Below are 16,391 nucleotides of genomic sequence, written 5' to 3' on the forward strand. Positions count from 1 at the left end.
TGGTACTCACAACCTAACCCAATTCTCCAGGTGCAAATTGGCAACTACAGAGAAGAAAGCAACTGTCTTCTTTCTTTTTTCTTTCATTTATTCTTTTTTTGCATCTTTCCTTTCTACCTTCTTTCCTTCCTTTCTTCCTTTGGCAAATACTGAGAGTATAATCTATGTCTGGCACTGTATTAGGTGCTGGAGATAAAAATGAGCAAAAAAAACCATGGCCACTACTTTCATAGAGCTTAGAATCTAGTGAAGGATACAGAGAAGAACAAATAATCTGACAAATAAATGTACTATTGCATCTGTGATAAGTCCTAAGAAAAGGTATACAGTCTTATGAAAACCTGTAGTTGGAGGATTTGAGCTAATCAGGGAGCTCAAAGAGACTTCTCTTGAGCAGGATGCTGAAAGAAGGATAGAGCTAATAGGGTGATGAGAAGACAGAAAATTGTCTTGGAGACAAGCATATGCAGTGGGAATGGGTAGGAAAAACCCTTGTGAAGGTATGAAGTATGGAAAGAAGTCCAACACAAATGGAGCAAAGAAAGAGGAAAGCTGTAGGAAGTGAGGTCAGCCAAAAAGTAGGGGGTGCCAGGTCACGCAGGATCTTCAAGGCCCTGTTCTACCTTCAGCCTAATACAACAAATGGGAAACCATGAGGAGTTTTAAACAGGAAGGAGGTGAAATTTTAATTTTTAAAAGATTACCATGAAGAGTGGATTGAGAAGACACCAGAGTATATGCACGTGGGTCAGTGAAAAGTCTATTGCAGGAACTTCGGTAACAGATAGTGGCAAGGTGGCTTGGTGTAGCTAGCAAGAGGATAATGGAATTGAGAAGTATTTAGAAGGAAAATTGGTAGAACTTGATCATGGATCGTATAAAATGGGGAAGGGAAGCGTTAGATAAAGGTGAGGGATTCATGGATGTACAGCTTTTGTCTGGTGTGACTGGAGAAGTGGTGTGCTATTCACTGAGGTGGGAAACACTGGAAGAAGGCCAGATTTGGGAGGAAAGATTATGAGTACAGTTTTGTAAGAAGAGTCATTGAACAGTCCATGAAGAAATATCAAGTAGAAAGTTTGATTATGTGTGTCTGGAGCTCAGAAGAGTGTCCTCAGATGGTGAAATAAATTTGTGAGTCTTCTGCATATAGATGGTAATTGAATCCATATGGAAGAACATCAAATAAAAAGAGGGAAGGACACAACACTGAACCTAGAGAAACTCACCATAATTAATAGCCTTTGAGAAGAAAAGGCAAAGAAAGAGAAAGGAGCAGCTAGCAAGGTAGGAACAAAACCTAGAAAGTGCTGAGATTTCCAGAGGAAATCAGTATCTCCATTAAGAGGGAGGGGCTGGTGGTCAAGTGCAACTGAGAAGTTAAGAATAAGAAGCATCCTCCTAGTTGATTCATATAAAGTTACTGCCAACTAAAATCCTTAACTGCGTTTCACATGTAAACAAACCACCCCACGATCTCAATAGCTTAACAGAATCAAGGTATATTCTTCCTCACATCCTATTCCAGGGAGACTTGAGCTGCTCACTTCAAAGAGGTGACTAAGGAAATATGCTGCTTTCATCTAGTGGCTCCTCCAACTTGTCATTTCTTGGTCTCCTGGCATCATCCTGCTGCAGAAGGGAGGAAGGGAATGTGGGGAAAGGCACACCTGATCTTTAGCTTCTTTATTTTAGAAGTGACATATGTCACTTCCACTCACATTCCACTGTCAGAATCAGTCACTAGCAAACCTAAGTACAAGGAAGCCGGGTAAGTATAAAAGAGCAAAGTCAGATGAGTGAGCATTTACAAACCCCATGACCCCTGCCCTGCCCTTGAGTAGTTGAAGCTTGGGATCCAGGTTCAGAGCCTTGAATTTACCACCACCATCCAGTCTCAGTGTTAGAGGTCATCATTTCATCTCACTAGCCCTTTTTAGATTCTGATTCTGAAATCTTACATTTCTTTCCTTGCTTGAAGTTATTCAACAATTTTGATCCATATTGATCTTACAGTTTTATCCGGTTAAGGGATACACTTCTTAGTTGAACAGGGCCAAGAACTGAGTCTTACCTAAAACATGCCTCCAGAGGGTGTAGTCCAGGCTGGTTTCCCCCTCTCCATCAGCATCTGTAGTGCTGTTTGACCAGATCTGGATTGTCTAACTGACCTAGGATCTGTAGATAATAAATGGAAGGAGGAACAGAGTATTTTCCTATCATCCAGTTAAGATATTTTTCAAAATTAGATTAGAAAACAAATACATATAAGAATAAGATTGTTCTTCTGTAGTAGTAATCTATGAATAAATACCTGAGATAGCTTGAGAAACCCTTATCTTGATAAATAAGGCATAAGCCTCTATGAAGAACGTGCTATAGTTTAAATGTTTGTATTCCTCCCTGGCTAAATTCATATGTTGAAAACTAATACCCCATGTGATGTGGTCTTAGGAACTTAGGCCCCTTGGGCAGTGATTAGGTCATAAGGACAGAGCCCTTATGAAGAGATTAGTGCCCATATGAAAGAGGCCCAAGAAGGCTTCCTTGCCCCCCTTTCCACCCTGTGAGGACACAGCAATAGGTGCTGTTTATAAGCCAGAAAACAGGCCCTTGCAAGTCACCAAATCTGCTGATATCTTGACCTTGGACCTGCCAACCTCTCGAAAGGTGAAAAACAGATTTCTGTTGTTTATAAGCTACCAAGTCTCTGGTATTTTGTTATAGCAGAAATGGACTAAAAATGAATGTATTTACTGTCCAAATTTGTTATAAATAAATACTAACTTGGAAGAAAGAATGTGGTCACGCAGGGAGCAGATGTTCATGTGCTGGGGAACAGAGTCAGGGAGCAGAGAAATTTGTTCTGGGTGCGCCTACAACCCTAACCAGGAGACGAGTGTTCAGTCCTCCAAGTAGGTATAGCCACGTGTAAATGAGTACAGCCTTGTGGCAGACGGCAGACAGACAAGAAATAAAACACAGGGGTACCTAGGTTTTTGTAACTTTGGTGAAAATAAGTCACGGGGATATAAAGTAGAGCATAGGGAATACAGTCAATAATACTGTAATAACTTTGCATAGTGACAGATGGTAACTAGACTTCTCATGGGGATCATTTTGTAATGTATAAAAATAGTAAATTGCTATGATGTACATCTGAAATGAATAGGGTATTGCATGTCAATTATACTTTCATAAAAATAAATTAAGAAATTATGGTTTCATGGGTGTGGAGTTCCAGTTTGGGATGATGAAAAAGTCCTGGAGATGGATAGTGGTGATGGTTGCTTAATAATGTGAATGTACTTAATGTCACCAAACTGCACACTTAAAAGTGATTAAGATGATAGACTTTATGTTAGTATATTTTACCAAAATTAAAAAGAAAATAAACGATGAGTCTGGAATTCAGATGTGAAGTCCTCGTGGCACGGCTATGTCCCCGCCGCTACTCCCTTTCCCGAGCCCTGGACTGCATGAAGGCAGTGAACTTCAAGTTCTGGGATCCTCCAAGCTGGCAGAATCCACACTTACTTCTCATAATCTGCTCAGACAGCAGGGTGTGTCTCTGAGAGGACCAGAGAAGGACCGGGAGCCACATCCTCTTGTTCCTTCATGAATCCCTGATCTGGTGTGCCCTTCCCTCCACTTGACAGCTGAAGCAATGGCAGACTGACCCAAAGTAGGCTTGGCTGTATCCAAGATGCCCTTCTCACCACTTCTTATATGTGGAGCTGCCTTGGTAGTCGGGCATAGCTCAGGGCTCTCCTAGTTTTAAGCCAATGGCAACGAAAACAATCTATTCTCTCTACTTGCTCTTTTCATATATTCTCTGATTTTATACGATGCATATACAGAATTTATATATCATTCGGAATTTACAAATCAGCCGGAATACCAAATGTATCTGCCAAAATAAGAAGATTTCTCCACCTTTACTGTTACTATAAATCAATTAATTTAGCAATCTGATTTAAATATCACTGTTGTCAGAGAGACACCTGAACATTCAGGTGTTCCAGCCATCTGTTGCTTCTGGACTTAGAACCAGTGATCAGGCTGAGGCCTCTGCAAGGGGCTGCCCTGTGTCTTGTGTCCTTAGGCGCCATCCTTGTTCTTTAACCACAAGACCTTCCGGTCATCATTTCTTTGTCTTGTCCTCTTGACACTATTGTCAAATGCTTTGTGGAAATATGGCCATACCGTGTCTCCTAAATTTCTGTAACATTTACAGTAGCTAAACAGTCGGAGTAGCTAAATGCTTCTTACAATCTTCTTATTCTTCTTTGGTCAGTGGCTGTTTTCTAACATTTTTCTGCTGGTTAATTACATTTCCCAACAGCTTTGCAGGTAGGTGCAGCCAAGCAACTAGTTTCATCCAATGAAATGTAAGTGAAAGTGAAATGTGAGACGACTTCTTCTTCTCCTTCTTCTCCTCTTCCTCCTCCTTCTCCTCCTCCTCCTTCTACTTCTGAAATATGAGACTTCTGAGAGGAGGCATTTAGGAACTGTGGTGCCACTGCCATGTCCTGTCTTCCCCTGCCAGAGAAAACTGAGGTCTAGGTCCCTAGGTAACTGGGGAAGCAGGGCTTCTTGCTGACCGACCTTGGGCATGTCATGTTACTGTGTCACTTTTGTTTCCGCATCTTAGCCAAGCCTATTCTGACTGATAATCCTCTTGGTCAGAAAGTTTCTCTTTTAAGGTGATGACTGTCACACACTACATAGCATACATGCCTGAAATAGTCTATATTTTGTTTTATGAACAGCAATATATAATGTGGTGGTTGAGCCAAGTGTAGATTCTGGAATCAGAATGCTAGTGTTTGAATCCAGGCAGCAAACACCATTTACTAGCTATGTGATCTTAGGCAAGTTAATAACCTCTCTGAGCTTTGTAAAATGAAGATGAGAATAGTACCTGCCTCTGAAGGTAGTTGTGAGGATCAAAAGAGTTGAATTACTTAGAGTGGTGCCTGGCACATAGTAAGCATTTGATAGGTGTTTACTATAATTACTAGATGTAACAGGACCCTCATGAATATTGCTACAATTAAAGTGTGAAGCATTTTGATTATGTGATATATGTGAGTGTTGTTGTTGCAAATCAACATATACTTTAAAATTCTGATCATGAATGCTTAATTCTATTTACCCCAAAGAAAAAAATATTAGACCTGAACATGAAGCAGCTTATAAATAATTTCAAAGAAGACAGACTCCCCCTTCCTTATGGGTAATGAGCAGCTGTTCCACATCTGTCGCCCTGTTTTGAAGTATATATGTATTTAGCAACTCCACACAATAAACAGTTTTCTCTCCGACTCTTATTTTTGCTAGATAATGTTATGGGCAGTCTATTGAGCCTGCACATGGACATTTCAAGTAAGCATGATTCCAATGAGACTTTAAAAGCTGCTTTGAGTTGTAATTTCATTTCTCTTATATTTTCAAAATATACAAAGCCAATATCCAGAATCCTATTAGTAAGAGTTTAATTTTCAATTCTCTATTTCCCTTATGAAAGGACAGATATGAAAATGTGTAGTCTCATTATATTCTAACCCTTGGATACTATATTCTACTTAACTCAAAGGATGGTCCTAATTTTAGGCCTCTTGAGTTGCCTTTGTAGAAGTTATTTCCTATTCAGAATGTGTTTGTTAGAACCACAAACTAAAAGAAAATTTCTATTTCTACAGTGCTTCTAGAGTGATACATTTCTCTCTCCCAGAATATTTTCTTGTTCACTAAATTATAGTTGGAACATAATCATCATGAGTATGAATGTTTTTACTTCTGTGGGTAAAGCAGGGTGGCCATGACTGGGTATGAAGACTTAGATTTTAAGAAGTAAAATAAATTGGGAATATTATTTTAAAAATAAAAATGCTACTTTCCCAGGCAAAAAGGCTACAAATTCATGTAATGTAGCTCTACTAGAAGCCCCAAAAGAGTCTTCTTACCATCAAACAATAAAATATTATTTTTCATATAGTAAATATTCAGCAAAAGTATTTCCCCACGTAGGATCCGCAGAGTGATTACTCTTTCTCTGCACACATGGCCAGGCCTGTGGAGAGCAGAGAGCTCCATGAGGAATTGACCTTCACATTTGATGGGGTAAGCCAGTGGAGCATCAATGTGAAAAACCTTTCTCATAGGCCTGGTGACCAGTATAGTGTGTTCTACAAGTGGACAGGGGTGGCAGGAGAGGGAAAAGGGCAACTCACATGCCAGTGAGTAGCAGCAGAATTTCTGATTGGTTTTCTCTCAAGGTTAGATTCATAAACTAGTTTGTTTCTATATGTCTATTGTGCTTGGAAATATGAGGATAATACTAGCCAGCTGCTGTCTATAAATCTTGGCACTTGGATCTCAAAAAACTCTCCAACTTTGCTTTTGCAAACTCACCAAAAGCAATTTTACCATAAAAATAACTTTTGCCCTCATTGTGTCTTCCATGCTCAAAATGTCTCCAAAATAAATCTCCAAAATTATATATGTTCTAAGATTCCATTCTTTTTTTCTTTTCCTTTTCTTAAAGTTTCAAAGCTGTCTTTAACAAGTATTCTGTGAAATTTTTTTTCTTCCTTGTTCCAAGATCTAAATATTGAAAAAGAGTGACTCAGCCATAGGTTATACTCAACAAATTTTCTAGAAACTCAGGTGTGTCATTGGATCAAAGCATTTGGCAAAATTAAGTAAAAGATATGAAACTATGTATTATTTCCCTGACACTTTTATTTTGTATATCTTTGATAGGACTCAAGGGGATATGTTGACAGTCAGAGGTTGGTTTTTCTAGATAGGTCTGTAAACCAGAATCACCCATATCCTTGACTGTGTGTGTTTGGGAGTTGGCATTCATTGAATGCCTACATGTACAGTTGCTATGGTTTATCCATGCAATCTTATTAATCCCCAATATTAATTACTGAGATAGTTATTTAATATTCATCTTTTACAGATGAGAAAAATGACTCTTGGAAAGTCGAAGTAATTTTCTGGAATTGGGATTCACTTTGTTGTGAATCAAAAGCCCAAGAATTTTCACTGCACCACATTCTGAGCCTTTTACCATTTCATATAAATCTATCTTATTCGCTCTTTCAGAGATTTCAGATAAATGGAGTTATCATTTTAAAGTATTATACTTTATTGTAATGACTTTAATTGGAGTGGAGAATATAAAAAAGTGCAATGGATTCTTCTGGGGGAAAATATGTGTAAACCCTGCATCTATGTTTTTGATCTTATGGGTGGTAGAGTGTAGCCTGGAAACCAAGTTCTAGAGTCAGACAGCTCTAGGCTAACATCCCTGTTCTGCCATTAACTTCTTAGCGTGAGAATTTAAGCAAAATATTTCTTCCATTTGTCCTTCAGTTATGTTAGTGCAATAAGAACAATAAAACAAAGTTACATGAAGTAACAAGGATTGATGTTCAGAATATATACTGATTGGTGGCACAGGGCACCCAACGATCAGAACCAGCAGAAATCACCAGTCGAGCTTATAGGTATGTATAGAGACCATTTTTCTCACTTTGCCCATAGATTTCTTGCCTTATCTTCTCCATTGGTGGCAGCATGGAAAGGCAGAGAGATGCAGTCAAAGTTGAGAGACATAACAATTTAGGAGTGCAATGATTACAGTCTAAAGAATTCAAGAGGAAACATGGTTGGAAGATGTATCATTCTACTTTTACACTATGAAGTTTAAAATAGCCATATTTTAAGTTTGAAATAGCCATAGTAAGTTTAAAATAGCCATAAAATGAACTATCATTTACGTTTCCTCATATGCTTGGTAAGAGTTGGATTTGAAGTACTGGTTTGGGGTAACTCTTACACAGTTGGACACAGGAGGAAGAATCTTTACCGGCTCATGTGAGGTATTGTGATGTATCAATGAAGACTTAATAATGGTAAAGAAAAGGAATATGCATTATTTGTTTACTGCATAAGCAGTGCACATCCAGATTCTTTATTCTGTGGCTGAGTGAGAATTCCCACAGATTAGCATGTCAGCCACATTCTCCTGATCTAATCTTACATGGGTCTGTGAAAGAATGCTGCTCTAGTCAGCTGGATCAGCTCACCAGGGCAGCCTACTGGAACCAGGCTGGCCACCAGGCCCTGGGATGATTCTACGGGTGTGAGTTATAGAGTACCTTAGGGCATCTGGTCAACCTAACACAAGGGATAGAGGGCCAGAGAATGCCTTAAATGGGAGAAACTGGAGCCAGAACTCACATGGGTCTTAAGTAGAGTTTGCCATACCTTGCTTGGGTGGCAGTGCCAGCCCTGGTTGGTCCTAAGGCCCAGATAAAGTCTTAAAAATTGTCAAAGAAGCCACTCCCAAAGCACAGAACCCCTTGATCTTGGGGTCTGGTGCAGGAGCCTGCCTGCCTAGGTCTAAGGGTAGTACTACCTGTATAATTGCTTTTCATGTCAGTCCCGGAAATAAAAGGTGAAGTACTTAGTACACTACCTATATACCAGTAAGAACTCAGTATGTGTTGGCTATAATCATCATCATCACCGTCATCATCACACCAAATTGTACCTTCCTTAGGAAATGTTAATAGATGCTCCAAGAATAAAAGAAGTGAGGTTTCAAAATGAACCGTTTTCAAGAACAATTCAGGTTTTCGGTTAATGATAATGGGTTGAATCTCAGAAGTTAAGAGATTGTTTTAAATGTAAGGGATTTTTTTTTAAACACAAACTTCTCAGATAAAGAGAATGGGTGAGAAATCAACAAAAAACAAAATTTTGAAGCTATAAAGCAGATGAGTGACTGGTTAATGACTTGGGAGACTTGAGAAAACTGAATTCTAAGTCAAGAGTGAGGAAAGCTGAGAAGCAACCCAATTTCTCCTGTACTCAGCAGTTGGAGGCAACACTTCTGAAACTAGAAGTGAAGACGGGACTGAAAACCAAGATTTGTTGAAAATTAGATTCTCAAACCTCCTTACCACTCCATGCAGAAAAGTGGCTGACTGTTCAACAACCCAACCAACCCACCCCCATCCCCAACCCCCAACCAAAAGCTAGATTATTTCTGGAGCACTGGTCTTTGGACTAGAAAACCAGAATTATCTATGTTAAATACAAGTTTACACGCTAAATAACGAGACCCAGACCCCATTACTATCACTATTGCTACTTCTATGTTTTTTGTTTTGTTTGTTTGTTTGCTTGTTTTTGTCTCATTCAATTCCTAGAACTCTGACAGCCAGAGTTATAGCGATCTAGTCAGGATTCTGGAAGAATCTTTCCTGGGAGATTTGACCTGCCCAAGAGAAATGCCTTAAATATACTGACTATGCCATCATCTTCTAGTTGTATCCTAATATCCATTATTCAATTCTTCTATAGTAGTATAATTTTTAATTGGTCATATGGCTATGTGTATATCATAAAAGGCCAACCTACTTTGCCATGAGATGTGGGCCAATATTTCTGGCCAATTGAGATATAAGCAGATGTTATATGTATAACTTACAGGAATAGGATATATATACTTTCTTCCCTTTTTCCTTTTTTTTTTTTTTTTAACGTTTTATTTATTTTTGAGACAGGGAGAGACAGAGCATGAACAGGGGAGGGTCAGAGAGAGGGAGACAAAGAATCCGAAACAGGCTCCAGGCTCCGAGCTGTCAGCACAGAGCCCGACGCGGGGCTCGAACTCAAGGACCGCGAGATCATGACCCGAGCCGAAGTCGGCCGCCTAACCGACTGAGCCACCCAGGCGCCCCCCCTTTTTCCATTTTCTTATTGATTAGAATGTAGACATGGTACTGAGCCTTCTTGTATCAATCAGTGTAACATCCACAAAATAGTAGATCAACAAGGTAGAGGATGTCTGGGTCTGGGACACTCTGGAGTGCTATGCTAATCCCAAACCTGTATTAGATATAAATAAGCTTTTTCCTTGTTTAAGCTACTCTTTTTAAAAATTTTATGTTACATGTAGCTGAACATATATATTAGGCAATATAATAATGTAAGATGTTTCTCCAATGAAATGGCACAGCCCAGTAACCCTACAGGGAAGCACACAGTTGAAGAGCCCTGCCCAAGCACATGGAGGTACCAAACAGCTTTACAGAGCTTTATTTCCAAAGTTAAGAGGTCAGCCAACATCACCAGAAATTTGAGAGATCTTTGAGCTATCATAAAATACAGAGGCAACAACTACAATAATAATGATAATAAGAAAGAAATTTGGAGAAAAAAGAAACTATCAGAAAAAAAATCCAAAACTTATCATGTACTCCAGATAGATAAGGTAAATATCTTGAGTTCAAAAGCAAGAAAAGGATGTTTTAAAAATGAAACAGAGACCGTTATGGCTTTTGAGATTGAAAAAATATGATTACAGAAATAAAAAGTCAATGTGAGCTGGAGGATAAAATTGAAAAAAAAATTTCCCAGAAAACAGAGCAAAGGACAAAGAGATGATAAATAAGATAAAAAGATTTTTTTTAAAAAAAGAATCAGTTCATGAATTCCAACATATAAATGATAGAAATTGCAAACAGAAAAAGAAAAGAGAAAAAACTTAAGTGTGAAACCTTCTAAGAAATAATTCAAGAAAATTTCCCCAAAGCACATGAGTTGCCAGACTGAAAGATTTCATTGCACTCTCAGAATAATGAACAAAGAATAGATCTGCATCAAATCATATCACTGAGAAACTGCAGAACACTAGGGAAAAGAACAGATCTTTAGAGAATCCAGTGAGGGGGAAAAAAGGTAACAGAAAGAAGGTTCAGGAATCAAAAAGTCACCAGACTTCTTAACAACACTGGAAACTAGAAGGGATGGAACCCCGCCTCTAAAATTCTGCCAGAAAATGATTTCCAATATAAAATTCTATACCAAGCTAAACTATTGATCATGTGTAAGAGTAGCCTACAATATTTTAAGTCATTCAAGAGCTAAAACTTAACTCCCATGCAACCTTTCTCAGGAAATTACAAAAGTATGCCTTTAGCCAAGGAAATAAACGAAGAGGGAGGAAGACACAATTTCAGAAGATGAGGGAGAACTGTGAGAAATTCAAGAGAAATGTGAAAGGGCTCCTCAGGATGATAGTTGTCTTAGGTCAGGTTTCCTAGGGTGGAGCCTGAAACAGGAATCCATGTTCTTTATTGAGGGAGATCTATTGAGAAAGAGCTCTCAGGATAAAGGGAGAGAGGGAAGCAGGATAGGGCAGGGGAAGGAGGCAAACAAGGATGTGGACTCAGCTGAAGAACAGCTCAGCCCAATCCCATGGGGAGCTCAGCTGCATAAATTGCACCTAAAGGCAAGGAGGCCAGACCTCTGTACTCCTGCGTCAATCCAGCATTGACTATGGGAAGGGTGTAACCTATCGATTGAAGTGGCTCCCATTTGACTTCAGGTAATTTGCTGGAGAAGAGTCATCTGTGAAGCATTAGCATACACAGCAACTGCAGGATGGGCACCCCAGCCCTTTAAGGGGATCTGAGCAAGGACACCAACAGTGACCACTATGAGGGTGAGGAACTAAGCCAGCCACAACTGTGAGACAGGCACTGAGGGCAAGCCATCCAGACTAGAGAAGATCTGAAGGCTCTGGGAGAGATGTCTTCAAGAAGACAAACCCAAGGGAATGTTGACTGTGTTTGAACATATTGAGAGGAAGGTTATACAACTTAGGGAGAGTTTGGGGGTAAATTAGTCATAGGTACATAGAAAACTTTGCAACATAAAACAGTGAAATAACTCCAGAGAAAACTAGAAGTTGTACAGGAGGAGAAATTTATCAAAGGGGACTATATAGCTCAACCATGAATAGCATTTCAATGGCCATAATAATGAACACACCAAATACTGATCTAACCGAAGTGTGAAATAACTACCAGGAGGGTGGAGACAATACTGGATTGTCTGCTGTTGAAGCCAGAAGTTTTCTCTGGTTACCTGGCAGTGAGTCAGCTGGGACCAATGTGACTGCCGTAGGCAACGGGCATAAAGCTGCAAGGTATTGATATCTACTGGCAACACCACCCTCATCTGTATAAAATGTCGCTGTCACACTCCCTCACCCAAACCCCCCCTACAAAGAAAGCAACCGGAGCAATAGAAGTGTCCCTCTCTCTCCAGAGCACATCCTTTTGTCAGGCCATGCTTGCCCAAGCACCCCTCTCCACGTGATGCCAAGAGACTGGGGTGGGTATGTATCCTGTTAGTCCTTCCACCCTTGAATTTCAGCCTGCACTGTTCTATGCTATAGCACTGCCTGAGCCCTTTTCTTAACATTTTCGTGGTCACAGTCAATAGGTAATACCTAAAACCAATATATCAAAAAATGGAGGAGTATAAATAGTTGTTTAGGGCTATTTAGAGATATTGAAAGTAATATCAACAGAATCAAAAGTGCCTCTGGAAAATGGGAAATGTAAAGCTGGGACGAGAGGTTTCTATTTTCTATAACAAACACTGTAGAACTATATGCATATATAACTCATAAAGATAAAAGGATTTTTTAAAATTGTTAAACAAGTTGCTTAACTGATGTACTTTTCTAAGGGCAAAATAAGGTAAGCAGCATTTTCCAAACTTATTTGGCCCCAGAGCTTTTGTATTTATTTCTTTAACCACTTGTTAACATCTTCAAAGTCACAATGTTGCCATTTGGTAACTACCATCTTGCAGAAAGAGCACAAATTTGTAGACAGCAGAAAAACCTGAGGTCTAGAGGGAGGATATTTATCTAGCACTTACTGAGTGCCTACACTTGTTCTGGATTTGTGCTAGATGTCTTAACCTGTGCCTGTTCTTAATTGGATTCTGATCAGATCTGACGATGTAATTTTGATTCAGTTTTGATTCACAGTTCATTCATTCAAGAGAAGTTCACTGAATGTCTACTATGTGCCAGGCACTTCTGGGGGAAAATAGTCATGATACATAGAGTCCCTGACTTCAATACAGAGATTCTGCAACACTCAAGAAGGAAAGGAGAATGGAGTGTATTTGGACAACGCATTACTACCAGTAATTTTGCATTTCATTTAAGGGATCCATCTCTGTATGTTCAAAAGCGACTTCCACATTGGTTCTCCAGCTGCCACATGATTTGCTACAAAGCTAGCTCAGCCCAGGTGGTTTAGAGCTAAAAACTACTCTCTTAATTCAAGAGGCACATCCATTACATTCTGTATCTAGGGCTGTAGGGGTACAAGAGGTCTCTGTAATATTCTCCTGCTTTAGGTCTTTGAAGTATAGAAACTGCTCCTGCATGGTTGATAGACTGAGTGGATACTACCATGAAAGCTCACAAAGGTATCAGGTTTATATAGAACTCCTGAAACCTAATGAAAGACAAACTTGAATACACAACCCCCAATTACTCTTGTTTTGTTTAAGTTTACTCTATTTTTTTAACCTATAAAGTTATAAGTGTTCATTTGAGAATACTTTTAAATTATAGCAAATACCAGTCCAAAAAACCAACTGTAGTCTCTCAGCCAAAAACATCCATCTTGGTCTATTTTCTTGCAAGATTTTTTTAAAAAGCTTTTCCCATAGACACGCTTGTCTTAATTTCTAACAAATTAATAGCAGCCACTGGTATAGAAACCTGCAGGTACACACTGGGCTGCTTTTGGAAGCCCTGACTCACAATGCACTTGATTTCCAGGGGGCAATGCATGCTCCTCATACCTCATTACTGCAACATTAGAGGCTCTGGACCACTTTAACACTCTGAGCATCTTCCTTTTGGATTAAGTGTTGGAGAGAAACAAATCATTAAAAAAGAGAGAGACAAGATGTTAGTTTTGCTTGCTACAACTTATAAAAGACAAGGCAGAGAGAGCCTACATCAGCCCTGTGCTTTCCTGCAGGGAGAGCCGCTCTCTTCCAAGGGCTAAAGGAGTGCAGGGGCAGAGGCACCCAGAAGGTCAGCTGTCCCTTAAGTGGGGGAAGGGCGGGGAACTACATAGATTCTTCAGCTAGGGGGCACTAGGCGTCCTTCATATGCTGCAGGAAAAGAACATTGAGCAATTGAAACAGCTATGCTGGAAAACATGCCTTTCCATAGAGTTCTTTGGCTTTTCTCTTTTGTTTAATGCTCCTGGCATGCCTTTTAGTGTATTGATTTGTCAAAATGTTATCATTCTTATTGTTCAAACCACTGGTCAATTTGTGTTAATTTAGTGTCCTTGGCTAAAATAACTCATCAGATTTTTTTTTTAATAGGATGATGGTTTGAGGGTTTTTTTTTTTTTACACTACACATTTAAATTCCTTATAAATGTTTTGCATCTTCTAATTTACTTTTTTTTAAAAAATCATAAATAGCCAGTGGTGGGAATAAAATCACTGCTGGCACAACGGCTTTACCTCTTTTAAAAAATCCGCACCGATTTTCATTTGAGTACTTGCTGGATAAGTCATCACTTCTCAGCTCTGGTTATAATATTCAGCTAAGTCTTATATCTCAAACCACTTCACTTCCTGTACTGCATATAAGTGAGGTAAGAAAGCCAAGACTGAGAAGGACAAATGATTTTGGCTTGGTTACTGTAGAGTTGGGAAGGGTACCTGGAAAAATCCCCTTTGGAAGACTGTGCAGGAGGCCCACAACAAATACTTCTTTGTCATAAAATTTATTTCTTTGGTCAGCAAATTATGCCCCAAATTAGATGAAGCCTGTAGACCTTGAATATAATCCAACGAATGCAAACGGATTACCATGCAGCCGTTTGAATATAGACATCAATGCCGTGCTTAAAATGGCCTCCATCAGAATAGTGTAAAAGAATTGAAGGATTAATTTTGCCTCGTGGCCCAGTTCCTACATGCTTGGCCACTTCCCCCACATGAATTTGTCTCAATACATGGAGACGATAAAATGACCATCTCTCCAGGTGCAGCCTAAGATAACAGGACAAACACTGGGACAGTGCCTCTGCAATTGCAGGGACCAAGATCTGTTGACCAAGGTGCTTTTCTTCCATAGCCCCGATGAGGCAACCATTTCCACAGGGACCCACAGGTTGCTGGACAATGTCCACACCCATGTTCAACCAGGAGTGGGCTGAGAGTTCCTCCTTAGAGCTGCTGGATAAAATACTGTACATCCAAATACTTCAATGGGATGCACTCACACTAAAATAAATAAATAAATAAATAAATAAATAAATAAATTCTAAAAAAATATACATTCTTTATCTTAAACTCAAATATAACTGAGTGTCCTGTACTTTTCTTTACTAAATCTGACAACTTTATGTCTGTAGTAAGGAGAAAATGCTTCCTTCTTAAGGTTTTTCTTCTTCACTAGGTTAGGGAAGAAAGGAGGTCATATAAGATTTTTGCTTGTGAGTCTGTATTCTCCATGTGAATGTTCACTCATTTACAGGAAAAAGAACCTAGAAAATTAGCGTTTAGTCAGAGCAGTCCAGAAATCTAAGAACTCAAAGTGATTATTTTAGTTTGAAGTCCAAGAGTATGTATCCCCAGTGCCTATTCCCATCCATGCAACTCTAACTAAAGAAATCGGCATAAAGGTTCATGAGAATGAGAATCAGGAAATTTCCACCTTTACCTTGGTTTTTTTCTATGGAAAACAACTTCCCCATGCTTCTATTTTATCTTCAGGGATTTTAATGCTACCGTATTGGATAATAATCTAAGGGGTGATTTTATTTTTAAAATCTGACCATGATTGAACATCTCAAAGATAGATAGTCTTAAAGTAAATACATATTACAGTATACATATTGTAAATATGTATACTGTAAATATACATTGTAAATGTATACTGTAAATATACATTGTAAATGTCCCCCCCCTAATTTTCATTACTATTTTAGGGTCAGACATATTCACAAATGGAAAAGCTCATTGTTTATATTATCTGAACTTAAGAATATTTGGAAAAAAACTCTTTTCTGTTAAATTAGTTTGTCTCTAGATGCTAAAATACTTAAAAGATCCACATGCAGTGATTTTTTTAGCTGGTCTCTTTAATTCCCCAGAAAGGGATTATTAAAGCACTAAGACTTTAGAGTAGATATTCTTATGTTGAGACTAGATTTCAGTCAGCATAAGCATTATGAATCTGAATTCAAGTCACTGGATAGCGCAAAAAAAAAAAATGGGGATATAGTTAGTTGTAGGAAGTTAGGATCATATCCAAGAAAAATATCATTTGCCCATAAATGAAACTTGGATCCATCCTGACTTATGCTCTACTCTACTCCCAAGGTGTCTTGTTTTTCATTGAAGAGGGGGTTGATATTATTTAACCAAATACCCTTCCCCCCTTATCTTGGAGAGTGGGATCCATTCACCACTGGTACCATTCTGGTCTTAGTGCAGGCTGCCAAACAAACCCAATTCAG

At 39.0% G+C, this 16,391-nt stretch overlaps 1 long non-coding RNA gene across 3 annotated transcripts in view; it reads left to right on the plus strand.

The window, feature by feature from the left end:
• LOC131514602 (uncharacterized) overlaps window positions 1–7,659 on the plus strand; it is a 58,608-nt gene extending 50,949 nt beyond the window's left edge. Inside the window, exon 4 of one of the 3 annotated variants that reach the window (XR_009263156.1) lies at window positions 7,390–7,659. This is a non-coding gene — a long non-coding RNA (uncharacterized LOC131514602). Of the gene's footprint in view, window positions 1–5,343; window positions 5,394–7,389 lie in introns of those variants that run through there. The other 2 variants (XR_009263159.1, XR_009263160.1) reach the window with 2 other exon arrangements.
• The last annotated feature ends 8,732 nt before the right edge of the window (window positions 7,660–16,391 follow it).

Source organism: Neofelis nebulosa, chromosome 6, assembly GCF_028018385.1.
Source record: "Neofelis nebulosa isolate mNeoNeb1 chromosome 6, mNeoNeb1.pri, whole genome shotgun sequence".
Taxonomy (NCBI): Eukaryota; Metazoa; Chordata; class Mammalia; order Carnivora; family Felidae; genus Neofelis; species Neofelis nebulosa.